Raw genomic sequence first — 27,617 nt, forward strand, 5'->3', positions numbered from 1 at the left:
CAGAGCCCGACGCGGGGCTCGAACTCACGGACCGCGAGACCGTGACCTGAGCCGAGGTCGGACCCTCAACCGACTGAGCCACCCAGGCGCCCCTCTGAGAACTCTGATTACACTTCTCGATCTTTGATCTGTGAAGCACAGCAAAGGGACACACCATGAAGCAAGGCGTGTCTGGATAATAATAATAGAACGATAGCAGAAAAGCATATGGTACGTGCCTCGCAAATACCGGTTCGTGAGATCCTCGTGAGAGCATGTGGTAAGTTCCATTTTCAGAAGAGGAAATAAGGCCTGAAGAGGCTAAGTACCTGCCAAGGTCACACGGCACAGCCAGAATTTGAACCCAGGCAACGAGGCTAGAGTCCAAGCCTTAAGCTCTGTGCATCCTGCCACTAAAATAGTCACTGGACTTTGTTAGCTGCTCTGCCTCTTTACTACATGCCCTGAGCACAGCAGAAGTGTTTTTCATCCCCCCATTGAGAGCTCCTAGCGCAGCGTCTAATACAAAATAGGAGTCGCATAAAAGTCTAGAGAAAGAATTTTTTTTTTTTTTTTTTTTTTTTAAAGACATGACTGAGAAAGTCGCGGGGATTCACTGTGACATACGACACCAACCGGAAGACCCGAGGCCAGCCTGGCTCATCTTCAAAGCAGTGTTGCTGAGAGGTGAGTCCGTCAGGCTCTCGGGCACACGGGCCCCTGGCACCTCACTCTGAGCAAGGGTCTGTTTACGTGGAGAGGCCTAGTAAGAGGCACCAGGCATGCTCACGGGGATGCTCTTTGGAGAAGGATCCCTTTGCAAAGTGAATCATGGCCTCGCTTGGTGAATCCAAGCTTTCCCATGGTAGGCGCTCCTGCCCCTCTGCTAAGGAAGTGCTCAGGGAAATAAAAACACATGGGGGGCGCCTGGGTGGCTCAGTAGGTTAAGCGTCCGACTTCGGCTCAGGTCCGTGAGTTCAAGCCCCGCGTCGGGCTCTGTGCTGACAGCTCAGAGCCTGGAGCCTGTTTCAGATTCTGTGTCTCCCTTTCTCTCTGCCCCTCCCCTGTTCACGCTCTCTCTCTGTCTCAAAAATAAATAAACGTTAAAAAAAAAATAAAAAATAAAAATAAAAAAAAAATAAAAACACACGGTAGGATGGCAAACATGTGGACTGATGAGTTCCGGAAACAAAAATACGTAAACACACACGTGGTGACTAAGGCTGGTATTACGTAGCAGCATGCCTCGTGCGGTCGTAAAACGGTCTTGAATTGGGGGAGCGGAGGCTGAAAACCACGCGTTCATCGAGAACCTGCCACGTACGAGGCAGTGTATTAAACATTTTGCCATCCGCAGTGCCTCTTTCAATGCTTCCCCAAACCTTACGAGGCGCTGAGATCATGCCTGTGCTGTAGACGGGGACAGAGAAGCTGTCAAGGTCAAGGATTCCCCGCCGTGCAAAGTGCTGAGGCCACCCACCCCTAGGCCCAGGGGGTCCACTGAGCCCCCATCTGTTCAGTCCCACACGGAGGCGCTCCTCTGGCTCTCGTGCCGGCCACCAGCTCCGCGGCGCGGGGTTCCTTAATCCTTGGTGCTCGTGAGTCAGATTCGAAAGCATTTGTCATCGGCTGTGAGGACGCCGAGGTTTGGACTTTCTTGCCTACGACCGCGACCCCCTTTTACCACTTGTGTGTTTCTCTTTCTGGGCATTTCCTTCTTCGGCCCCTGGCCCGAAGGCGGTTGACGTTGCCAGGCCTGGCTGATTCCAGGCTGCCAAAGAATGGGGGCTCTGTCCCGGCGCTTGGAGAGTTTGTGCACGGTTTTGACTATTCCCTGGTGCGTGTTGGTGTCTTGACTTTCCATTCGGCGTCCCTGAGGAGGACGCCGGCAGGCTGCTGTCCCCTGTGTGTGGGCGGCCGTGCCCTGGCGAGGTGGAGCAGGGCCCGGCCTCCGCGTGCCGGGGACCGCCGCTCGCTCTGTGATTTGTCTCCCCCTCCCGCCGTCGGAGACCAAGGTGGGGAGGATGCTGCATTCTGCTTTATTTATACATTTGGAATCTGGACTCTTTCTTTAAAGGCTGCGTTCCTCTGTCCCTCCCAAAATGCCCAAATTGACGCTTTACGCGAGGGATAATGAAGCCTCTGAAAACCTAACTGTAAGAACAAAACCATACCCTCAGCTCCCTCAAATATATGAGGAAAGAACAACAAACAGAAGTAACAAAACACAACACCGCCAAACTAAACAAAAAGCCTACCACAAAACAAATGGGCCCGCGGCTGTGAACACAGCTGCATCTCAGGCTGGGTCAGGGGGACACCCAGGCCATGTGGCATCACCTCTGACAAGAGGACGGTGCCTCTGGAGGCTCTGGAGCCTTTGGGGGACATCTGTGTGAAAGCTCCACTTTCCTGCCTCTCTCTTCCACCTCCCCCTTCCCCTACAACTTCTCGTCTTGTGCTTGTGCTCTAAGGGGCTTTATTTTACCAAAAAATATCTGTTTGAGAGTTTGTTGTTTTTTTTTTTTAACATCTTTGCTGTTTCCTGCTTACATCTCTACTTCTCCTATCTTGACACTTCTGTTAACAGCACTGCCAAAGTTAGCACCATCTGTGAACACTGGTGTTTATTTTCTCCTCACATCATTAATGAAGGTGCTAAATACGACTGGACTGAACACGCACCAGGACCCACATCTTCTTCTGAACAGATGCGCGTTAGTGGCCTGTCAGGAACACCATCCTATATTTGCCTATTCAACTCCCCATCATTAAGAGGCATTTGGGTTTCTGTTTGCGTGTGGCCCCGGGCCGCTCTACAGAGGGGCTAACAGGATCGCAGTCCCCGCTCTGAGAACTGAGCACTGACGGGGGTTACACACTGGGGGCGTACATACTAAAAGAGAGTCATGAAAAGAATGTATACATAAGCTTAGTTATTTTCACTGGGTTGGGACTTATAGGATAGCATTAAAAAATAGTTATTTTTGGCACAATACAGCGGGAGGGGCAGAGAGAGGGGGACAGAGGATCTGAAGCGGGTTCTGTGCTGACAGGCTGACAGCAGCGAGGCTGATGCGGGGCTCAAAGTCACGAACTGTGAGCTCCTGAACTGAGCCGAAGTTGGATGCTCAACTGAGCCACCCAGGTGCCCCTCTTTTTTATTTATTTTTTATTTTTTAAGGATGGCATTTCTTAAAACATTTTTTAATGTTTATTTACTTTTAAGAGACAGAGATCGAGCACGAGCAGAGGAGGACACAGAATCTGAAGCAGGCTCCAGGCTCTGAGCTGTCAGCACAGAGCCCGACGCGGGGCTCGAACTCCCGCACCGTGAGATCATGACCTGAGCTGAAGTCGGATGCTTAACCGACTGAGCCACTCATACACCCCAAAGGATGGCATTTTTGAACAGTGTTAGGAACCAAGAAAAATCCAGGGGCTCCTAGGTGGCTCGGTTAAGCGTCTGACTCTTGATTTTGGCTCAGGTCAGGATCTCACGGTTTGTGGTCCAAGCCCTGCATCAGGCTCTTGTGCTTACAGTGTGGAGCCTGCTTGGGTTCTCTCTCTCCTTCTCTCTCCGCCCCTCCCCCGCTCACTCTCTCTCTCAAATAAACTTACAAAAAAACGTTTATTCACAGGCTCAGGAATTTGTCAGCATTGTCTTGAAACACATTCTACATCAAACATCTGTGTCTAAGGCTCTGGGCTGCAAGATCAATAATAAAACAGCTCTGTTCTGAAGGAGCTCCAGCCCCTGGAGGGAGGCAGACTTAAACAGCTACTCTATAAGGCGCTTGAGTTGGCATCATGAGGTCTAGAGAGTGCGTTCAGGAAGCTCAGAGTGGAGGGAAGTGCCCACCACCAGGCAGACGTGGAGGCTTTTGTCGAGAGGGGCAGCCTCTTGGGCTGTGTGGCCCATGGCTCTGCTAGGCAGATACACTGTCTGAACAAACTGGGCTCTCTCCATGACGACAGGCTCCCAGTGAGCCCAGTGGGCTCGCCCAGCATAGTCAGTGTCTCTCCTTCCTTTGATAACATCCCCCTTGCTCTAATTGTGCCTCCTTCCTGAGGCCTACCTGGGCTTCCCCAGCCCACAGAGATCTCTAGAACCCTACAGACAGGAGGCAATGAACTGCCCCTCGGAGGGTGAGGAGGACTTAGAGATAACCCTGAAGCTTGACCTAAAAGTGAAATTTAGAGCGTGTGCAGAAAACGGCAAGCATGGGACTGGAGTTCAGGATTAAAGTGTGTTTGGGAGAGGGTGGTGAGAGCCGAGGCCAGCCAGACAGGCTGGGGTAGAAGACGAGCAAGGAGTTGAGGCTTAACTTTGTAGGCAATGGGGACATCCTTAAGGGATCTCAAGGAGGGAAGATAGATAATACTTTGTCTTCTTCTGTGCACATACCATGATCTGAAACTGACTTGTTTGATTGGCTTGCTCACTGTGTCTTCCTCTGGCTCCCACCCCCTTCCCAAAAGTAAACTTCATGGGAGTGGAACCTTCTCCATAGCCCCTGTGCTTGAAAGAGTGGCTGGCATACAGTAGGTGCTTAATAAAAAGCTAATATGTAAAATTGATAGAGAGGAAGCAGGTATGTGGATGAGAGATTGATGTAGGCATTTTCAGGCTGGAAGACCAGTTAGGAAACTGCCAATCAAGGGAGTAAGGACTGTGGTCGGTAAGAGGGCAAAGCTGAGTTAAGTCTGAGATGCATCAGGGTAAGAATCTGGTGACTGACTAATGTAGGTGGGGAAAGGGAGTCTACCAATGTTCCTAGCTCTTCAGCTTGGGTGAGGGGAGAGAGAGAATGAGTTTGGTTTTGGCCAGTGTGAAGCTGAACTTCCTCTGGAAAATCATCCAAAGGGTTTCACTACGCATGACGTATGATGTCGACTCAGGGGTACACAACTCATTGCTCTCCTTTTCTTAAGAGAAACACATGAGCCGGTAAGGCAGGTCATGTATCACAACTGTTTCACAAAACCTACTTTGTTCACGCATGCTATTACAATATGATTGTGGTGCTGTGTTCTATTAGGCAAATAAGCCTAGAATTTGAAAATGCACTGTTAACCGTGGCAAGCACAGCAGCCTGTCTGAGCAACTGTGCCTTCTGCGACCTGGCTGCCATTCTCCCCCATTCCGAGCCCCTTAGTATTTCAAACTCCCTGTTAAATGTTACCTTTTTTTTTTTTTTTTACACTTTCCCCACCATTCCTTCCAGCAATCTTTATCTGAAAGTACCCAAACTTTTAAAGCAGTATTTCTAGGAGCGATAGTACACATTATAAAGGAAATAACAAAGAGAAAAATGAAAAGAAATCTTGGCTTTGCAAACAGAAGGTCACATTCTCTAAAACTGTGGTGCCCTACAGGCATTTGGAAACTGGTCAGTGTCCCATGACAATTGGCAAATTATGTTTTACTCAATGGTTAGTTCAAGTCCCCGTTTAGGGGCTGTTACCACATCCAAGTGCTGCTCGCCGAGCCTGGAAAAAGTGATTTCCCTCGGACACCCAGCAGTCTTGTGGAACTGACTATACCACACCTGAGAGTCGGCCATTCCAGATAGTGGTGGCAGCGGTAGGGCAGACCCGGGGCCTGGGGACCTCTAGGTTCTTTGTATTTCTAGGAATGCTGCTTAATCAAGGGAGGAGACCACGAGGCACAGTGGAGGGAACCTGCCCTTTGGAATTAGCTGGTCTGGGGTTTGAGCTCAGCTGTCTGGCCCGGGCCCATCACCTGCTCCTTTGAAGCTCAGTTTCCTCCATGGGGGTAGTTAATTAACAGGGAGCAATGCCCTCTCTCCCCAAGGGCTTTGGTGAGAGGTGGAGAAAATCCAGGCAGAGTGGCTAGCACAGAGCCTGGTGCTGAGTACGTGCTCCATGAACGTCTGTTAATGGAGTGAAGTGCTTCAGTGAAGGAGGTTCTCACGTTTAGGAGGTTGGTTCAACAACTGACGTGAGGCCAGAGGAGCCCTTGTGTCTCAAGGCCTCTTCGCTTGATCAAGGACAGCCCTTCACCCAACAACTCTGCCACCTTCTAGGGCCATGCTGGCGAGAGGCTTGTGATCCCAGAAGGTCCTTTCAACTTGTTCTTGGGTACTTAAAAAATCCCATTTAAGCCGACAAATGATGATGACACAGTTCTTTTTATACATTTTCCACCTCACTCTTACTAAATTTTGCTGCCCATCCAGGCAACTGTAACCCACGGCGAAGCATATTTGATTAGGCAGCAAGGCACTGGGGATTTTTGTTCTGAGGGGAATTCAAAGAGTTTAAAACAGAAGCAACCATCTCATAAACCAACTCCAGAACCCTGAGATGAAAAGAAACAAACTGCCCACTTTCTACCACCTGTTTGAGAACAGAAGGGTTTGCATGCAGTTATGTTAGCTAAAAAATGTACCCTCGTCTCACTGCGGTACGGAAGCCTTCACCACACGAATGCTTTTGATGGAAAATCTGCCCCCTGCTCCGATACACCCTTTCATGCTGGTAATAACAGAGGCGAAGCAGGCCTTTCTATCAATATGTTCCGCACACTTCTTAGCAGCTCTGGTTTTTCTATTCTGCATTTGCTATTTTAAGCGAGTACATAATGCATCAATTTTCAGACTCTTACTCAACGCCACTGCTATAGAACTGAGAACTCAGTAATCTTGTCAGGCAGCACAGAACAATATTCCAACAGATGAAACATTCCATGCAGCCTTATTTCCCTTTTCCTGGGATGGGGCATCTATTTCTGGCCCTGTAATGAGAGAGGAACCAGTGGCGGTGGTCCAGTCCTTCTTGTTCAGGAATCCCACATCACAGAAACCACTCACCATGCTGTTGCTGGTAGACACATCAAAAGCCCCATGGGGTCTCAAGTCTATGCAACTGCTCTCTTACTTTTTAAGTTCCCAGAAATGGGTTGTATGGATCCAGGCTGGAGCATGCTGGCTGGAAATGGGAATGTGGGCTCTCTTAAGCCACATCTGAGCTTTTGCTGCCTGCCATGAAGAGTTCCAGTTCTCTCCATGATCACTAACTAAAGAGCCCAAGACTAACCTTGATTTCCCTGCCGCCCAGTCTCCTAAGAGAGTTCAACGGGAAGTGCCCCCAGGTGGCTGCTAGCCAAATTTGCCTTGACCTCGAGTGTAGGCACACCTCTAGTTGAAAGTCAGTTGCATCTAATATCTTGGTGGGCAGATTTCCCTGCTGTGTGTGTACAGCCTTAGTGGCCTTATTTACTGCTTGCGGGGTCCCCTGGGAGAGAGGACAGAACAATCCACCTCTACACCTGTTGGCTCACAAATGGGTTAGTCACACTTTCCAAAGATCTACTCTGGCTGGTACAATGGGCTGAGGCATTCCTACCAACGTTCCTCCAGTGTTTATCTCCTGACAATGAAAAATGGCACAACAAATTAGATTGCATGAGTGCCTGAGTGATTCTGCTGAAAAATGAACAATTCCATAATAACCCTATTCCACTGCTTTCTGTCTAAAGAACGATTTCATAGCATCGAATGATTCAGCCATCCCGATGGGGACCTTGCATTACTGGCTCAACTTCATTAGCATGAAAACAAGCAAACCACATACACTCTTCCTCTGGGGCTGGAAGTCAGACACCCTGAGCAATATTTAGGTCACTGCTGCCCGGGCAAGTCTGAAAAATGGTTCGTGCCCTGGATAGATAGTTACATATTTGTTTCAAACGACTATCGCAGAAGGGGACCCACAGGCTTTTTAAGGCAAAGAGAGGGAGAGGTTCCACGAGCAGGACTGAAACAACCTGAAGTGGGCTAAAGCAAATCATCTCTTTGTCCAGGATAAAGTGTATTAGCATCAGCTTATTGGCCGAAATAGAATCTCTGGGTTTGGTGAGCAAAGTGTCCCCACTTCCTCTGAGAAGCCCACAGAGCAATGATTCGTAACCTTGACTGTGCACCATGACTAGAGAAGCACTTGCAAAACAGGGCCCTGATAGTGGTCAGGCTCCACTCCTACAGACTGACTCATTTGGTGTGTGTGTGGCCCCCGGACGTTGGTGCTGTTAAGCCCCAGGTGGCTTCCTGAGCCACACCGTACTGCGGATCACCAGAGCTTCCAGAACGACTGGAAGAAGAGCTGGCCCTGACCTGCCTCACACAACTGCTCCAATCAGCTGCTTGGGAACTGCTTTGGCAAATGACAGGGTTCCCTTTATATACAGTTTAACTGATTCATCAAGTTTCTTATTGTGATGCATTTCAATTACACAAGAATTATTTGGAGCAAGTATGTTATAGAGCTATTTGACACAGGAGGGGTTGAGCCTCTGAGAGGTCACAAAGCAGGGCGCCTGGGTGGCTCAGTTGGTCAGGCATCCAACTTCGGCTCAGGTCACGATCTCATGGTTCGTGAGTTTGAGTCCCGCGTCAGGTTCTGTGCTGACAGCTCAGGGCCTGGAGCCTGCTTGGGATTCTGTGTCTCCCCCTCTCTCTGCCCCTCTCGTCATGCTCTGTCTCTCTCAAGAATAAACATTAAAAAAATAAAAATTTTTTGAAAGGTCACTAAGCTTGGAGGAGGGCCGTCGAGATAAGCAACCTGCCAACCCCCTGGCCCCATCACTCTGTCAGATCTTGCTTCTGCCCCCCCCCCCCCCCCCCAGCTTACAGTCTGGTGTGGAGACTTACACACTCATCCCCATTTAGCCAGGATTCTGGGAAAAGCACTGAACATAAACAGTACACGGTGCTATGGAATCACATAGATCTACTCTGGGGGAAATGAGGAAATGCATTCTCGAGGAAGTGATGTTAAATTTTAATATCATGCTTTGTTTTAAAAAGTGAATAATAAATGCACATGGTCTAACACCCACAGGTATGAGGGTATATGTAGGGAAAGCAAGTTTGCCTTCTACCCTGTCCTCTGGCCTCTTGGCCCCCTCCCTACAGGCACCTGCACTTCCACTTTGCCATCAGTGGTCCAGACAACTTTTGTGTGTGACTATATAGGATAAATTCATTTATTTATCAGCGGGTGACTTTAAAGCTGAAACCTCAGCCATACCCATCCTCAAGAATGCCTTTTATTTCTGATGTAGGAATGATGGCAATGGGGCCACGGTATGCTGAGGAAACCAGAGGATACTAGAGAGCCACTGACTCAGGGCCATGACAAGAGCGGTCCCGGCTTTGGGCTGTGAATCAGCGTTTCATCACTTAAATGCTGAGTGTGACTTTCAGAACATGGAAAAGGTCGTTTCAATGCCTACAGGTAAACCAAATGCCTACTTATGTGTTGGATAGACACAGCTAGTATCTAGAAACTGTTTCTTTAGACCAGGCTGTATCACAAATGTTTTCTTTTTGTGTGATTATTACTTTTTCTTGTAAAGAAGAGGGCATCAGCTAGAACATAAGACAATCTGACGTGTTAAGCTGTGCCCTCCACTAGAGCTGCTCTGTTGCCCCAGGACACAGGTGGATAACAGAAGGGTTTATGGGTTGGGGGTCATTACTGTGGCCTCAGCACCCTTAATTACCAGGTGACCCTGGCACATTTTGGTACACACTGCCAACCCAAAGAGCCCAAGCCCTGGACGTCCTGATCTGGGGGCAGCAACCTCACCTAGATAAGGAGCTCGTAGTGGATGAGCTCTCTGAGGCCCGGATGCAGTGAGTTTGCAGGACTTCCAGGTCCGAGTCACTGGGGTGGGGGGTGGGGGGATGGAGGGCAAAGTGGGCAGCACCTGACCTCCTTTGTCTGTCCTGCGCGCCGGTGGCCAGAGAGGGAGGGCCACGGCCACAGGGACAAGGAGCCACGGATGGGCGTCCAGGTGAGAAAGACCAGCTCCTGTTCTCCTGATCCCCCTTTGAAAAGACTGGTTTCAAGTGAGGCATTAAAGTCTCCAAGATTAGCAAAGGGGCGCGTGTGGACCGGCCCAGTTCCCCCCGGCCCCCTCCCCCACCCCATACCTGCAGCGGGAGGGTGGGGGGCAAGGCGACAAAGGCGAGGGGGAGGGGGAAAGAGGAGGGGGTTGGGACGGAGGTGGGGGCGCAGGCGGCGAGCGAGACAAAGAGAAGCCGCAGAGCCCAGGGTGGGCTGCGGCGGGGGAGGCGGGCCCGCAGAGGCTGCTGCTTTTAGCTCCGCCGCTCCCCTGGTCGCCATGGCGACGCGCGCATTAGCGATTCCCTCTGACATTGACAGGCCGCCGCCGCTGCCGGCCTGGGGCGGGGGTGCTGCGGGTGGAAAATGTGTGCTCACACACACGCACGCCCACCGAGGAGGCCCGGCAGCGCCAGCTCCTTCCAGACTGTAGTTTAATGCATCATTTATGCACCCCCTCCCCGTCCACCCTCCCCCCTTCCGGCTGTTTTTATTTGTTTGTCTTTCTAGAGAAGGTGATGATTTGGGGCTTAGCTCATCTGCTGGCACACTGAGCTCACTGGGTGGCTGAAAGGGAATGGGGATATGGATTTGGGTCAGCTAACAGGGTGTGATTGGTTTAAGGCAAGAACACTAAGAAATGGGGTATCTGGGTGAATTGCAGGCTCTTTCGTTTTTCTCCTTTACACCAGGCATATATATTGGCCAGAAATGCTAAAAAGCGGGGGGTGGGGGGGTGGGGGGAGAAAGGGCTACCCCTGCAGACATGTGAAATAGGATTATTGGAACCCTGAAGACTGAGGCCGCGAGAATCATCCTGCAGCCGTTTGCCACACATGACAATTTTCCTGCTCAGATTCCTGCCCCAGAAAATCAGTCTGTTTTTTGTTTTTTCTTTTTTGGTACTTGGAGCCCAACCTCATGCTATTATCTCTCAGACTGTATTTCTGCACGAACAGGGAGAGACTCGTGAAACTACCCTTTGAGGGCAGAAACTCACCATCTCTGTAACTGCTGAGCCCATGGTGGGACACTAGCTGAGGGGGATGGCCTGGGCACTGGGCTCAAATGAAGTCTCTAGAGAGGACTTCCCAAGGTCAGCCTCCCGAATGCAATAGGGACTGAGCCCAGAAACATCCTGTTAGCACAGATGCCTCCCTTTGAACTCAAACAAAGACCAAGGGGGTGTGGTTGGGAAGTTTCTGAAAACTCAGCGAATAGCAAAAACGTGGGCAGGAACACATGCCTTTTTATCCGCCAGGCGAAGTCTCCCCTTTATGACACATCTTGCCTGGGTCTGGAGCATCACACTTTGTAAGATATTAAAGAGGCATGTTGATGAATAACAGGCGTGTGATGGGGTGGTGTGGGTTGGCAGGAGCTGGCTCCCAGCAGCTCTGCTCTCAGCTGCCGTGGCCAGGACTGTGGCATTCCCAGGGATGAGAGCACACCGAATCTGACCGGAGTGCCATTTCCTGACCAACAGAACTGGCTCTGTCTGGCTAGACAGGTGCTGTGTCCATTCCAAGAGTCCTCTGTGTTCTGTGCTAATCTTGGAAGTCACCCTGGGATCCCAGGGTAAGGAAGGATTCTCAACCAGGCCTTGCCAGAGCCACCGACAGAAAAACTGAATAAAAGCAATAAACGTGGGGGCACATGGGAGGCTCGGTCCGTTAAGCGTCCGACTCTTGATTTTGGCTCAGGTTATGATCTCCCAATTCGTGAGATCGAGCCCCGCATCGGGCTGTGCGCTGACGGTGCGGAGCCTGCTTAAGATTCTGTCTCTGCCTCTCTCTCTCCCCACTTCCCCTCACACTCGTGCACGAGTGCATGCATTCTCTCTCTCAAAATAAATAAACTTAAAATCAAACTAATGCGAACTGCTCTTATGCCTGCATTCCAGAACTCTAACCTTCCTGTATTCAAAGATGACTGGCAAGGCGACGTTCGTCTTCCTTGCAGGTGGAACGATGGAGGTGGAACAGGGGACAGAAGGACGAAGAAGCTAAGAACACAGGGGCAGGGAATTAGCCCCTTTGTCCGGCATTTCCTGACCAGTACGACTGGGGAAAGCCTACAGACAACACACTATCTTTCTACACGTTGACCTAAAAGACCAAACCTCAATTCTGGAAGCTCAGAATTCTAGAAGTGGGCCTTGAGAAATGATCTGACCTTGAGTTGTACTTTAAGCAGAGAAACATCTCAAACATTCTGGCCAGAGGCTATTTATTTCCTGAAGACCTCTCCCTGAGGGACAGATGGCCTGTGCCTCCCTCTGGTATTACTGGATCCTGACAGCAAAGTTCTTCTAAACCATGACAACCAACCTACTCCTTGGAAACACACCTAAAATAGGGACAAGGCCCAAGCGATATACAGCATTTCTGTAGTCTGGAATGAACGTTATGACAGTGACATTAAAGCAGTTTTCCTTTAGAGGCTGACTCTGTGTGATAAAGGCCCACGAATTCCCACACAATCAAGAACAAACTGAGAAGGAGTCTGAGGAAGTGAAAGAGGAATTTTCAATGCCTCACAGAAGCCGCTTCTATGTTTGGGAGGCAGAGCTTGAAGGAATACTTAAATATACATAAGTAGTGAAATGAGTGGCCAAAAATTTAAAATGATTTGGGGAAACGTGAATTTGCAGGGATATGGGTGGTGATGACTTCTTTGTCCACAGAACCCTAACCAGTCGCCCTCGATGAAATAAATCCCGATTTCCCTGAAATATTCCACACATTCATGTCTAATAAAAGGTACATATCCTCCATGAACAAATAATTTTATGTTCTGTGGTTAAAGGACATATTAATTTAAAGTGGTATCTGGGGCTCCTGGGTGTTTCAGTTGGTTAAGCGTCTGACTTCAGCTCAGGTCATGAGCTCGCTGTTTGTGGGTTCAAGCCCTGCGTTGGGCTCTGGGTGGACAGCTCGGAGCCTGGAGCCTGCTTCAGGCTCTGTGTCTCCCTCTCTCTTTGCCCCTCCCCCGCTCATGCTCTCTCTCTCTCTCTCTCTCTCTCTCTCTCTCTCTCTCAAAAATAAATAAAACATTAAAAAAATTTTTAAATGGTATCAAATACATTATCTTCACAGGGCATCACCCACTTTTTGTCTTGACTCCCATCCCACATGGAAGGTGTGATTTTGTCTCCTAATGGTGAGCAGAAACCACCAGACCTATGGATCTTTTGGTTTCCCATTGGAAACCAGAAGGAAAGAGTTCTGTCCCAAACTACCCTCATTTCCTGGAGGCCTTTCAAATGTCTGATGTGAAGATGAGTTAAAGCACTACGGGATTTGGAGGGGACATCTGAGAACATCTCACCTGCAGGTGAGACCCCGTTACCCAAACCGACAGCAGACTCCCAAGGGACTGGGGCACGGAGCAAGATGTGAGGCCGAGACGGGGAGGGACAGGGGGAGGACGGGACGACCCGGTATAAAGCCGGTGTGAGGCTAAGGGGCAGTGTGAGGATGCTAAGGATAGGGAGACCCAGGAGAAACCCGAGCAGGGGTGCAGAGCTCCTAAAGCCAAGTCCGATTTATGCTTCGCGGCTGAGGGGGTCCGGCTTCACCTGTGCATTCCACCGAGCAACATCACGCCGCTTGATGTCCTCACTCTCTCAGGGTCCCCCGAGCCTCCTGGACAACAGCCGGCCCTCACACCACGTCCCCTGCCCACCCACTGCATGTGAGAAGGATGGCCCGGAAGAGAAGGAAGGGAAAGAGCAGGCAGGACCGCAGGGGAGAGAGGGGGTGAGCACAGGGGTGGACCCCTGTTATACTCCTGCAACTTCATTTTACAGACAAGGAACCGGGTGCAGGGGGATGGTGAATTGTGCACGATCACTGAGGTGGTGAGTGGTGAAAGCGAAACCCTCACCCGGGCTTCTGCTCTCCAATTCGGCACCCATTCATCCAATCTCTGGGAGGAAAAGGAAGCACCGGGTCTCACCAATAACGAAAGGGCGAAATAAATGCAAATCAAACGCAGAAAAAAACTCCACAGGAAACTGAGGAGTCTCTAAAAAACCAGTCCATTTAGCCTCTGTGACAAATAACGGAACTGGGGCAACTGAGCGTCCGCACTGCCAGGCAGTGTGCCCTGGGCAAATTTCTACACCTCTCCAAACACACGCTTCCTTGGTCATGGAATGGGGATCACAGTCGTATCGCCCTCATCCAGATTTTGTGAAGATCAAAGAGTCATGAGCCATGGCAAAGAGCTTTCTTAGCACAGTGCCTGCAGCCTAAGCACTTACCCAGCATCTGCTGGTACTATTATTATGATTACTACAGGGCTGCTACAATCGGGGATAAACCCGTTTCCTTACTGGAAAAAGGCCATAAAAAAAGTCTGCTGGTGCTTTTCTATGCATGGGAAAGTATATCTATTGTTTGGGGAGAGGGGTACTAAATGGGTATATTTTTAAAATTCCCCATAATAATAATAATAATAATAATAATAATAATAATAATAATAAAAGCATCCTTTTGCTTTTGTCTTGGTGGAGCATGCTTCCTTCTGACATCAACTTTTTCTTCTACTGGGGAGAAAGTCCCAGTCTCAATTTCACAACTAAAAAAAAAAGGGGTTTCTTAGGAAAGTGTCATAAACACCTCTACCCTAACAGGCTCAGACTATGATGGAAACCATGAAGAAGTGACTTACTTCTGTATTTCATGACTTTTGTTTTCCTTAGGAAGTCACCTGGACCTGGATTATAGTTGAGAAGAGGAACTCTTAGTCTGAAAGAGCTCAGACGTCAACGTGTTTTTTCCTCCATCTGTAAAATGGGTACAGTGAGGTTCACGCAATTTGTTCGAGTGGGGAACTGCAAGTTCCCGGTGTTATGTCCTCGGCTCCTGGGGTGATACACCTCTGATCACTGATCCAATGGCCCAAAGACAAATCTCCCTCCCTCTCTCCCTCATTTCTGTGGCTATCTCATTCAGAAACCCAGCTCCTCAAGAATTTTACATTCCTGGTTATTTTTAGACTCATTTAGTTTGTTCAGACACGGTCACCACATGGCATGCAGCTGTGGAAAGCAGCTGCTGTGGTTTGATTTCTAGTCAATATTACTTGACATTTCTTGTCAGGTGATTTCTAAAATTTCTTTCTTTCTTTCTTTCTTTCTTTCTTTCTTTCTTTCTTTCTTTCTCTCTCTCTCTCTCTCTCTCTCTCTCTCTCTCTCTTTCTTTCTTTTCCCCAGGGGATCTTAAGACTTTTCCCCCTGGATTTTGAGGTGCGACATCAGAGCTGTGCATCTGAGAGCCTGCTCCAGGCTGGGGATGGGGCCAGAATCCTGCTAGAAAGGAAGATTTCTTTCTATTCTCAGGACCCAAACTTCTCAGCCCCAGAACACTCAGGTCCTGACAGCTTCCTGAAAACCCTCCTCTCAGTTTTGTGCTTTGAGTGAGGGGCTGCTGTCTCCTGGTCTCAGGAAGAAAGGAGGAAGGATGAGGCAGGTAGCTGGCCTGCCAGGAGCCTACCTCAGTGACACTAGCTACCATGTACCAGAGGCTGGGTCACTCCGCTGAGGGGAAAGCCGGACCGGATTGGCTGCAGGCTTCCTCCTGCTCCCCCTTAACAGCTTTTCTCCCCGACAGGTGCTTACCTGCCTTTCTCTGGCTCACTCAGCCATCAGTCTTTTGGCTCAGCCCATACACCCATCCACCATGATGCTTTTGCCTTTAGGAGTTTTGCACATTCTGTTCCCACCTGGAAGACTCTGGGTCCTTTTTCCGGACCAACGCTATTTCTCATTTGATTCTCAACATCAGCATCCCTTGGGGAGCCTCTCCCGATCCTCTAAGACAGGGTTAACTCTCTCTTTGATGCACTTAACACCTCGGACTGTAATATTTTTATTACAAACAGGCCTGTTTATTCCTCCAGTCTCCCCACTAGACTCTAAACTCCTGGGTGGGCTCAGATCTTGTCCACACTTGCACCCCCACTTCCCAGCCCAGCGTCCGGCCTGGCATACAGCAGGTGCCTGGCAAATATGTGCTGAATAATGTTCCAGGCTCACCAAGAACTCCCTCCTCCTTTTCTTCCCCCCCCCCCCATGTATTTTTTAGACTGTGTCGAATTCTTTGTTCTTCAAATCACTTCTGTAATAAGCTTTCTATTTTATCACGGCATCTATTCAAGTCAAGTCCTTTGTCAGTTCTGAGTTTGACAAAAATCTTCAATTGTGCAGGTACGGACAAAAATGTGACGCCGTGTCTGACACATAAACGAAAAGTGAAAATCGTGGCTGGATGACCTGAAAACAGCTAGCGACATCTGTATCCTGGCCATCCTTCCTCATGAAGCCTTCTTTTTTGCGGGCTGGTAAGTTTTGACCCTTGTTTTTAAGGTGCTTTTATTCTCGACAAGGAGACAGCATAGGTTTCCAACTAGGAGAGAGTCCTCTCAAGAGAGTCCTTCTTACAGTGGAGGAAGTTTTCAGTTACATACGGTCTCCACTCGCGTCCCTTCTCCCCGCCCAACCGTGTGCTTTAGGCAGACAGGAACGAACGCACGAGCCACGGTTATCGGCGGTTACCTTCAGCAGCACTGCCAGCTTCTCCACAACTACTTTGTGCGAGATGACGTTCCCCAGCCCTCACTGCCGCGAGGCGTTTGGAGGTGGGAGCGCACACAGCGTGTACCACGGCGGCACAGCCCTCTTCTAACCGCAGCTCGGCACATTCAACGCTGGGCCGCAACAACGGCCAGAGGGACGGGGTCCCCGCACGCACAGGGCTTCGGAGTGGCCCCAACGGCATCTGAAGCCGGGCCTGGTGCTACCAAAGCAGCCCCGGGTCCTGGCAAGAGGACCGGAAGGGAGGGGACGTGCGGCCGTCCGAGGGCCGTGCGCAAGGAGGCAAACGTCACGGAGTGTCCAGCCTGCTGGGGACACTGCCGGGCACCATGGGCTATAAGCCGAGGGTCCGCCTTCTGTCCTCGGTGACTTTACGGTCTAGAAATATTGACAGGAAGGCAGAGGCAAGACATTTCGCACAGCAGTCGAGGCTAGGCAGATGCGAAACAACCTGATTCTTATGGCAACAGCACTGGCCTGGGCGGGATCTACCCCGCGTAAGGCTTATACCTCTCCTGCCCCGGCCCCGGCCGATGTTTGTGGGGAAGAAGGGCTCGCCTGACTGGAGGAGAAGCAGGATACCAAGGACCCTGTTGCTACCGCAGGTGGCAGAGAGTGACTGGGTGATGTGTGCTAAGAAGCTGGTCCCCTCAGATTAAGGAAGTCAAAAGGGAGAGGAGCTGGCCCGTATAAAAAACTTGGGGACACGTGTCTGGGAATGATGGGGATGGGTGGTATGGCAGGCTGAGTAGCGGCCCCGCAAAAGGTATCCACATCCGATTCCCTGGAACCTGAGAATGTTACCTCACGCTGTAAAACAGGACACTGCAGATGTGATTACATAAGGCTCTTGAGATGGGGAGGTCATCCAGGATGATCCAGGTGTGCCCTAAATGCCATTGCAAATGTCCTTGTAAGAGAGGCAGAGGGAGATCTGACATGGACAGAAGAGAGAAGGCCACGTGACCGCGGAGGCAGAGATGGGGGCGATGTGGCCACGAGCCAAGGGATGCCAGCAGCCCCCAGCAGCTGGAGGCAGCTTGGAATGGATTCTCCCCTAGGGACTCCGGAGGGAGCTCCGTCCTGCGGACACTCTGATCTGAGGTCGAAATCATTTCAGTGATAACGACTTTCGACTGCTGGCCTTCAGAAATGTGACAAAACAATTTCTGTTGCTTAAGTCACGAAGTCTGTGGTCACGTCTTACAGCAGCAATGAGAAACTTAAGATAGAGTTTAGATGTGCCACTTGATGAAGCTTCTGATTCAGTTCCCACAGGCATCGTATGCCGGGACCAGTAAGAGAGAGGGACAATCATTTCCTATTATCATATTCACTGTGTAGAGCCAGCACCAAAATTCTGCACACATCCGCACACACGTGCACGCACACGCACGCACACGCACGTGCACATACGCGCACACCCCTCTCCTGGAGTTGAATCAGCAACCGCTCTCATCCAGCTTTGCAGTGTTAGGTCGTTTCTGAGAGGAATTCATAGTAAATTGGAACAGGTAGCTGTGAACTGAGAAAAAGAATCATGAAGGAATCGCGGAGCCGGGGGTGGGGGTGGGGGTGGGGGTGGGGGTGGGGGTGGGGGGGGGCGGTGCTCCCAGAAGGCGTCATGGACGCACAGTGGAGACAAGAGTGGGAAGCAGAAGGCAAGGACTCACTTTAGAGGAGCAAGCAGCCTGGACAGAGGGAGCACCCCCCCCCCCCCAAGAAAAAGGAAAGGAGAAGGACTTCTTTTGCAGTTCTAAGAAGATGCTCTGTCAAAGAGAATATGGGGATAAAGGAATGCCTGATGAGTTTTCTTTCTATTTGAAACTCTTTTGTAGGGATAAGTGTTATAACCTTGGGAATGGGATTTACTTGAAAAAGAGGAATATGGGGACATTGAACTGCGGAGCACGCTGTGTGAACGTGGCCAGGACAGTGTGGTGGGAGGGGGTGCTGCCTTTTGGTTGGGGGGCAACTTTGGGCTCCTGCTGCATTTCAAAGGCGGGAGGTAGGTGCCTTTAGCTTAAGGAATGATTTTGGGTTTGGGATGCTGAGGTGTTTCTGTGGTCCTTGTGAGGGAAGACACAGAAGGGGCACAGGGGGTGAGAAATCCCCCGGGTCGAGAGAAGAATGCCCTGTCTGTAGTTGTGGCACCATTCCGAGAGGCTCTCCAGAGACAAGGCTCCTGACTATAGAACAGGTCCTATGCCATCTTCTGTCACATCAGCAAGCTTGGGGAACCAAGCAGCCTTCTCATTGCACACTGGCTCCACAACGTCAAGAGCTCTCCGACGTACCTACATTTCAACAATAGCGTCTGGAGTCCCTAATTCATTACTGGTCAGCATCACCTAGTGAACATTCACAGTATCCACAGCACTGGAGGTTCGTGAGGGTTTGCAGGAAGAGTGGATGGCACAGGTCTCTCTACTCTCCGGGAAGAAACAGACAAATACAAGTAAATCCAAACCCAAATGAAAACACAGGTGACAGGTGTCTCAGGTGCTGACACCAAGAGGAAGTAGCAAAGAACCCAGAGGATCTGTATTCACCGAGCCCCCATTTATACTGTATCTGTGGTCTTGAAGAGTCACAGAACTGCTTTAAGTCTTTCTAGCCATCTGTAAAATGGGTTTACTAGAATAACAAATGGTTCAGATTGCTAAAAGAGCTAAATGAGATAATGAATACAAAAGCCATCTATCTATTTATTTGATTTTATTTTTTCGTAATCTCTACACCCAACATGGGGCTTGAACTCACAACCTCGAGATTGAGAGTCACACGATCCACTGAGCCAGGGGGTGCCCCTGAAAGCACTTTTAAAACATTAACTGTGGTCTTAACATATGTTACAATGTATAGCATAAGGAAATATTAAGAAACTTACACTGAGGAGGGTAGAAAAATGATAGATGGTTAGTGTAGTTCCAAGAATATCATAATTTCCTTGTGACTCATCAGGACACTCTGGGACAATAATTAGAGCTATCGTTCAAGAGAAAAGAACATCTCGATACTGAGCATAGTCCACATGGGGGTTGGTCTGCCCCCTTCTTTTGGTGCTGTCTTCTTTCCCTTTGGAGAACTGACGCACCCCTACTCCAACCATGGGCGCAGCCGCCCATCACAGCGCCTCGCTCCCCGGCCTCAGGGCACGTGATCTGGACCCTACTCCCTGGCCTCAGTGCTGGAGCCAGGGTGGAGGGCACGTGACCCAATGTGGGCCACTCACAGACTTTCCTTGGAGGATTCATATATTTGAATGAGGCAAGCTTTCCCCTTTCCTTTAGGTTGCTATGCTGGCATAATGCAAGTCTGGAGCGGCCTGTGGCCGACAGTTCCCCTGTGTAGAAGCAGCCTGTGGTAGGACAGAATGAGGCCAACACACAGAGACTGGGGAGTCGGGTTAGGGGAAGAAAAAGGATCTTGACAGCAAGCAAGTCCTTAGTGCTAGTGCTTAAACCCCCAGGGTCCTTCACCTCCCAGTTCCTTCCAGGATATTCAATTTCGGGTTTCAACTGGTCACGTCATCTGAAAGAGTTCTGATTTATATAGTGGGCTTACTCGGCGATACTACATAAACCCCGACGAAGGGCAAGTAAGAATGTTGTTGGAAAAAGATTCTACAAAGGTCATTGTTTTCCCGGGAAAAAAAAGGCGGGGGGGGGGGGGGGGGAGGGAATCAGCTCAGCATTTAGAGATATTAATCCCCAATTTTCTAAACCTGGCTCAGCACTAACATCCTTGGGTATTAATCAAACAAAAAGGCCATGTGCATGCATTATGATGCATGCCAGCAGAAGCATTCAGTGAAGGTTTGACCAGATTATTTTAATACCTGACAAGCACGATCAGCATAGGGGAGTGAATTCAAAACATACACAGACGGTAACGCTGAAACGTGCAAGAGAGTGACTGGGACAACGTTTAAGCTTCTGGAGTATTAAGCACCAGATACTATATTTCTTCTGGTTTGCTTACCGAACAGGGAAAATTCGTGCCTCTACAGTAGGATCAGGAACCACAAAACGGTACTTAGAGGTGACTGCACTTGAAGCTTATACTTGCTGTCCATGGTTACCTCGCTGCCCGGCTGCAGACTGCCATTAGCAAAGAGCCCAACTGGTGTGGAGTGGGATCCAATCCGTTGTGCTCCTCTAGGAGGAGAACACTCTGGAGGTCCCGCACTGCACCATCCCTGCCTTCAATATGGCCACTGAGAACCGCACGGACAACTTCCAGTCTAAGTGCTGAGAAGGCAGCTGTCTGGAGCAAGTATCAGAGACAAAGGAAGGATAAAAGTGTGAATGGTGTTCTGACCTCCATCTCCATTTTATTGATCAACCAGGTACATTCTGCCTTCTCCTGAGCTACTACGAAGTTTCTATTTGCTGTTAATTGTGACCACGAAGTGACAGGAATTTAGGAATTAAGAGATTGCTCACAGCAAATGAAAGAGTGTAGAGCCAACATCTTATGATGACCCAAGGCCTTAAAAGGGGTGCCCAGAGTGGGATACTTGGGTTACTTTAAGAAGCATAGATGGGAGAATATTAAAAGTTGAGGACAACCATTATGAGGTGGCTAGTGTCACAAAAAAAATTTTTTTTGGTCTTTTTTAAAGTTTATTTTTGAGACAGAGAGAGTGTGAGTGGGGGAAGGGCAGAGACACAGGGGGAGAGAGGGAGAATCCCAAGCAGTCCTCATGAGGTCAGTGTGCAGAGCCTGACGTGGGGCTCAAACTCATGAAACCATGAGATCATGACCTGAGCTGAAATCAAGAGTCGGACGGCCCAAACCTTGGACTGAGCTGGCTTCTGGACACCTCCTCTTGGGTAGGAGGCCGTCGGGGTTACTGTGCAACCACCCGCCCAACTGCTCAAGCCTGATGCCTCCAGATGCTCCTTGACTCCACCTTCTTTCTTTCTTTCTGCAGCAATCCTGTAGATTTTTACCTTCTAAATCTCGTCCAGAACCACCTTTCCTCCCTTAATCCTTACTGCCACCTATCCAGACTTGCACCGCATCTCACCAAAATTCCTGTAACAGCTTCCTCTCTGCTCTCCCGGCCTCCCAGCCCCTCTTCAAGCTGCAACCAGAAGGATCTTACTAAAACATGAATCTGTGAGTTACAAATCTGATCTCTTGCCTGAAACCCTCCTTCTGTTTCTCATTGGCCTCAGGAAGGGGTCTGAGCTCCTTCCAGTGTCTCTGGGCCCTGCTTCCCTCTCCAGTTACGGGCTTGTCACTCTCTGCCCAGCTGGCTCAACTATTTTCAGTTCCTCCATGCACCAGGCGCTCTGTCCCCTGCTGGATTTCACACTTGCTTTTCTGTTTGTTAGCACACTCTTTCCTCTAAGATCCTTCCCTAGTTGAGGTTTATGCTAAGGAAATAATCTGCAATGTCAACAGATACTTACTACAGGATGCTTACAATATAATATAATATAATATAATATAATATAATATAATATAATATAATATAATATAATATCCTGCACATATTATAACAAAAAATTTGGAAACTTCCAAAATGCCCAGAAAACACAGAGCATGAACAGGGCAGGGAGGCAGAGAGAGAGGGAAACCCAGAATCCGAAGCAGGCTCCAGGCTTTGAGCTTTAGCACAGAGCCTGATGTGGGGCTTGAAGCCACAAGCCGTGAGATCATGACCTGAGCCAAAGTCAGATGCTCAACCGACTGAGCCACCCAGGCGCCCCCAGAAAACACATTTTATAAACAATTTTAAACATTTGCACAAAGTTTTGTGTTAATGGGAAATTACTCGAGTCATGTAACTTTCCAAAACTTCATAGATATTAAAATAAGAGTGCAGGGGTGTCTAGGCGGCTCAGTCAGTTGAGCGTCCAACTTCGGCTCAGGTCATGATCTCGTGGTTTGTGAGTTCGAGCCCCGTGTCGGGCTCTGTGCTGACAGCTCGGAGCCTGGAGCCTGCTTCGGATTCTGTGTCTCCCTCTCTCTCTGCCCCTCCCCTGCTTATGCTCTGTCTCTGTCTCTCTCTCTCAAAAATAAACATTAAAAACAATTTAAAAAATAAAGAGTGTAGTTATTTTTGCATGACAACATTATTGGTGATTTAAATTTTTTCTTTAGATTTTTTTGTTTTCCAAAATTTACCCACGAACATGGAGCAATTACTTTCATAATCTGGAAAACACACACACACAGGTTTTATAGCTTTGTATCATTTTTAAAAAGAACATCTATGAGCAAGGTTATATGAATGTAGATGTAAACAAGGTGAAGATCCCTTTTCTCAGGGAGAATGTGGAAAGTTTAAATCCTTAACTAGGACGGTATCTAGAAGCTTTCAGTGAGTCCTGCAATATTCTGTTGCAAAGGGGGAAGTAAAAAAACAAAAACAAAAACAAAAAAACCCAACACGGCTGAAGAGTTTGGGGGAAGTTTCTGCTAATGTACCACGGACAAATGCTAGGGCTAATATTAACTCCTCATTTTGGGACGTGTGTTTCCGTTACTGAAAAAAATCCCCCCCCCCTTCCTTTTTACCCCCTGTGGATATGGGCACATGTTTTGGTGGTGTTGAACCAACCAGCTGGAGGGCCACAAGAAGAAATGAATGGAGTGAGCAGAATATGGTGAACTCTCCAAATCCCCAGCTGCGATGCTTCAGTCAGCAGGGAACAACAGGTGTCGTCCTTGTCAGTCTGTGTGACCAACTACAGACAGAGAATGGAAAGTTAACACACAGAAGTTTTTGTTCTCCAGAAAAATGAAAATCATTCAGCCAAGTCCATACAGCTGTATCTCGTGGCCATTTGCGATCTGTTAGTCTTTGCAAAGTAACGGGAGGCATTTAGTGTGGGCCTGAGAATATTACATACAACGGGGAGTTTCCCACTGAAATAAGAAGCATGGATGCTGTTTCCATGGAAGGTTCCTGTCTAAATTAAATCTGGAGTTTAATCCACAAGCAGTGGTAGAAGAAAATGGTATACTTTTGGGAAAACAAGACAAAACTTTTAGCTTACACAAAGATGGCATTTTAAAGCTAAAATGAAAATACAGCAATGTTTGCTCACTTGACTGCTGATTAAATTTTCACTTTATACGCTGTGGAAAACGGTATGGAGTTTCCTCAAAAAGTGAAAAATAAAACTACTCTCTGATCCAGCAATTGCGCTACTAGGTATTTACCCAAGGAATACTAAAATACGAATTCAAAGGGATACACGTACCCCTATGTTTCTAGCAGCTAATTACAACAGCCAAGATATGGAAGCAGCTCAAGTGACCACCGACTGATGAGCTGGTAAAGATATGGTGTGCCCACAATGGAATATTATTCAGCCATAAAAAAGAATGGAATCTTGCCATTTGCAATGACATGGATGGAGCTGGAGAGCATAATGCCAAATGAAATAAGTCAGTCAGAGAAAGAGAAATACCATATGTGGAATTTAAGAAACAACACAAATGAGCAAAAGGAAGAGAGAGAGAGAGAGAGAGAGAGAGAGAGAGAGAGAGAGACAGGCAAACCAAGAAACAGACTCTTAACTGTAGAGAACAAACTGACGGTTACCAGAGGGGAGGCTGGTGGGGGCATGGAGGAAATAGGTGACAGGGATTAAGGAGTGTGCTAGTCGTGATGAGCACTGGGTGATTAAGATGCAAACTTTAAAAAGGGTTTTTAAAAGTGAAAAAGATTCACTTTCTGACCTACCACAGAGCATTTGCTGCAAAGCATATAGTAAATAACTAAGTAATCGAGTAACTAATTTAACAACAAAGATTTCAGTCTCTTTGAAGGGAGGGAAACAATACATTGTGCTTATACAGTATTTATATAAAAGCCTGTAACATTGAGATAATACCTTTGGGGATCTCAGAGTGTTTCTCTCCAGAAGCAAGGTTGTAGCAACTCGAGGGGGAAGGGCAAATTTCTTTCTTACACTTAACTTTCTTCCTGCAGTCTGTACTCAGTCCTGAGAGGCAGAGCCCAGCGAGAGGCGGGGGAGCAGAGCGGAGTTAAGGTCTCCAAGGCTACAGACTTGGGTTCTGCTATTTTCTGGGCCTGGTGCAAATGAAATCACAAGTCATAACTTGATGAGGGGAAACAAAAGAAGATCCTAATGTGTCAAGTCATTTAAAACTGCAAACTGAGTTTTATTATTGCAGCTGGATAAAATGAGTAGGCTCTTATAGGTTTAGATATTAAAAGGAACCATAAATATGGATGTGTGGGTTAAGTAAGTGATGAATCGTCAGGCTGGCTTAATTTCTCAGATTTTTTTTTTTTTAAGTTTATTTTATTTTGAGAGAGAGAGAAGGTGTGAGCAGGGGAGGGGCAGAGAGAGAGGGAGAGAGACAGAATCCCAAACAGGCTCCGCACTGTCAGTGTAGAGCCCAATGTGGGGCTCGAACCCACGAACTGTGAGATCATGCCCTGAGCCGAGATCAAGAGTTGGACGCTTAACGACTGAGCCACCCAGGCGCCCCAATCTCCAGATTTTTATTTATGCATTTATTTATTTGTTTGTTTATTTATTTTTAATGTTTATTTTGGAGAGAGAGACACACACAGAGAGAGAGACAGAGACAGAGAGTGAGCAGGGGAGGGGCAGAGAGAGAGACACACACACACACACAGAATCCAAAGCTGTCTCCAGGGTCTGAGCTGTCAGCACAGAGCCTGGCATGGGGCTTGGACACACAAAATGTGAGATCATGACCTGAGCCAAAGTCAGACGCTTAACTGACTGAGCTACCCAGGTGCCCCTCAATTTCCCAGATTTTCATATGGATAATTCTAAAGGCAAGGCCAGTTTATTAGTTGCTTAGGATTACATTTGAGTTGGAAAAAAAATGACAGTATGAATAAAGAAAATACTAGTATGCCATATATATTTCATTATCAAGTTTGAATTATATCTTGGAATCTGATCTGGGTCTGATCTGTAGAATTTCCCACTTGACACCCTTAAACATTGGCAATATTCCAACAATTGTTACTGACTTCTTTTAAGCTTCATTACTCAGGATTTCATTTTGGTGGTTTGAAAAAAAAGTCCCATGAATTGCATCCTTTCACAGTTAGAAATCGAAGGGTTCACACTTCTTGTCAGCAGGAAGTGGAGGTTGGGAAGAATTCTATTTTTGGAGTTGAAAGGCCACCTTTGACCCAGAAATGTGCGGTTGGATGAAAGCTGTTTCTCTGTTCTGTCTTACTTGATTTACCCAAGAAATGGAGAAACGTACAAGAGTACAACTTCAGCAGACTTGTTTCCTCTTAGGGCTCTGACATAGGCCCATATCAACCACATCTCAAAAATTTGAGATTTTCAGGTGTTTATTTTGGTCTTGTGTGACCCATGTAACAGTCATTTAAATTATTCAAAAGCTTCCAAATTGAAATCCTGACTGTCTTCCAAGATATAAAGGTCAGAATTTATTCTTCTAAGTCAGGGGATGGGGAAAAAAGGCCCATGGGCCAAATCTGGCATACTGCTTGATTTTATTAAAAAAATTTTTTTTAATGTTTATTCATTTTTGAGAGAGAGACATAGCACAAGCAGGGGAGGGCAGAGAGAGAGAGAGGGAGACACAGAATCTGAAGCAGGCTCCAGGCTCTGAGCTGTCAGCACAGAGCCTGATGTGGGGCTCAAACCCACAAACTGTGAGATCATGACCTGAGCTGAAGTCAGATGCCCAACCAACTGAGCCACCCAGGTGCCCCTACTGCTTGATTTTAAATAAAGTTTTATTGGAATACAGATATGTCTGCTATTCATTTACATGTTATCTATCGATGCTCTTTGTGCCCTAATGGAAGAGTCAAGTACTTGTAATAAAGATTGCATGGTCTGCAAAGCCTAAAATATTTACTATCTGGCTCTTTACTGAAAATGTTTGTCTACTCCTGGCCCTGATGAGAAATTGAGGAATTAAAGAGAAGGTCTATAGAAATAGTGACGTTAAAGAGCAGGCGCCAGTATCATAAATGATTAGTTTTTGGGGCACCTGGGTGACTCAGTTAAGCACCCAACTTTGACTCCGATCATGATCTCATGGTTCATGAGTCTGAACCCCATGTCGGGCTCTCTGCTGTCAGCACAGAGCCTGCTTCAGATCATCTGTCCCCCTCTCTTTTTGCCCCTCCTCCCTTGCTCGCTCTCTCTTTCTTTCAAAAATAAGTGATTTTTATTTTTTTATTTTTTTTTTATTTTTTTAACTTTTATTTATTTTTGAGACAGAGAGAGACAGAGCATGAACAGGGGAGGGGCAGAGAGAGAGGGAGACACAGAATCTGAAACAGGCTCCAGGCTCTGAGCGGTCAGCACAGAGCCCGATGTGGGGCTCGAACTCACAGACCGTGAGATCATGACCTGAGCCGAAGTCGGACGCTCAACTGACCGAGCCACCCAGGCACCCCTCAAAAATAAGTAATTTAAAAAAAATGTTTAGTTTTTAGGGTCTAATTACTTTGTATAATTGGCATGAGATGTATCTGTGACGAACATATTAAGATTCTATGAAATAAAGTCTTTTTTAAAGTTTATTTATTTTTAGAGAAAGAGGGCAAAAGAGAGTGAGCACATGAGTGGGGGAGGGGCAGAGAGAGAGAGAGAGAGAGAGAGAGAGAGAGAGAGAGACACACACAGAGGGAATCTGAAGCAGGTTCCAGGCTCTGAGCTGTCAGCACAGAGCCCAATGTGGGGCTCCATCTCATGAACCGTGAGATCATGACCTGAGCCGAAATCAAGAGTTGGACACCTAACCGACTGAGCCACCCAGGTGCCCCTGAAACGAATAGTTTGGACTGAGGACCACTAAGTAACACAGGTGTCAGGAGAGAAAGAAATGACTCCATAGGGAAGGAAATGTAATCCTAGTATACTACTTGGCACCAAAAGAAACAATGTTTATAAAATTATAGAAATATAAATCCTAGTTAGGGGTTTCAGCTTTAGAGTCAATCATCAAAGTATAAAACAATGTAAATATTAACGATGTAAACCTGTAGGTGTCAAAAGTTCAAGCAGGGACAGTTACATCTTCCTCCTTTGACACGGTGGTTGGTTAAGAGAGGTCATGTCTGAAGTTGATGGAGCATGAAAAAGAGATTCTTGTATGTTTTTGTATTTCACTGATTCCAAAACTCATACTTTTTTTCCTGGCC

The 27,617-nt window shown here is 47.9% G+C and overlaps 2 protein-coding genes across 3 annotated transcripts in view; one reads left to right on the forward strand and one right to left on the reverse strand.

Moving 5' to 3' along the window:
* CDK5R1 (cyclin dependent kinase 5 regulatory subunit 1) overlaps window positions 1-27,617 on the forward strand; it is a 50,552-nt gene that overhangs the window by 18,239 nt on the left and 4,696 nt on the right. The window contains exons 2-6 of the mRNA XM_045044203.1: window positions 568-666; window positions 9,068-9,240; window positions 12,951-13,188; window positions 13,485-13,613; window positions 14,561-16,200. The gene's annotated coding sequence lies outside the window, so the exon portion shown is untranslated. The remainder of the gene's footprint in view (window positions 1-567; window positions 667-9,067; window positions 9,241-12,950; window positions 13,189-13,484; window positions 13,614-14,560; window positions 16,201-27,617) is intronic.
* Window positions 1-27,617, reverse strand: part of MYO1D (myosin ID) — a 362,829-nt gene that overhangs the window by 12,936 nt on the left and 322,276 nt on the right. The gene's annotated exons all lie outside the window — the stretch shown is intronic.

The sequence above is a fragment of the Felis catus genome, chromosome E1, assembly GCF_018350175.1.
Source record: "Felis catus isolate Fca126 chromosome E1, F.catus_Fca126_mat1.0, whole genome shotgun sequence".
In the NCBI taxonomy this organism is placed as follows: domain Eukaryota; kingdom Metazoa; phylum Chordata; class Mammalia; order Carnivora; family Felidae; genus Felis; species Felis catus.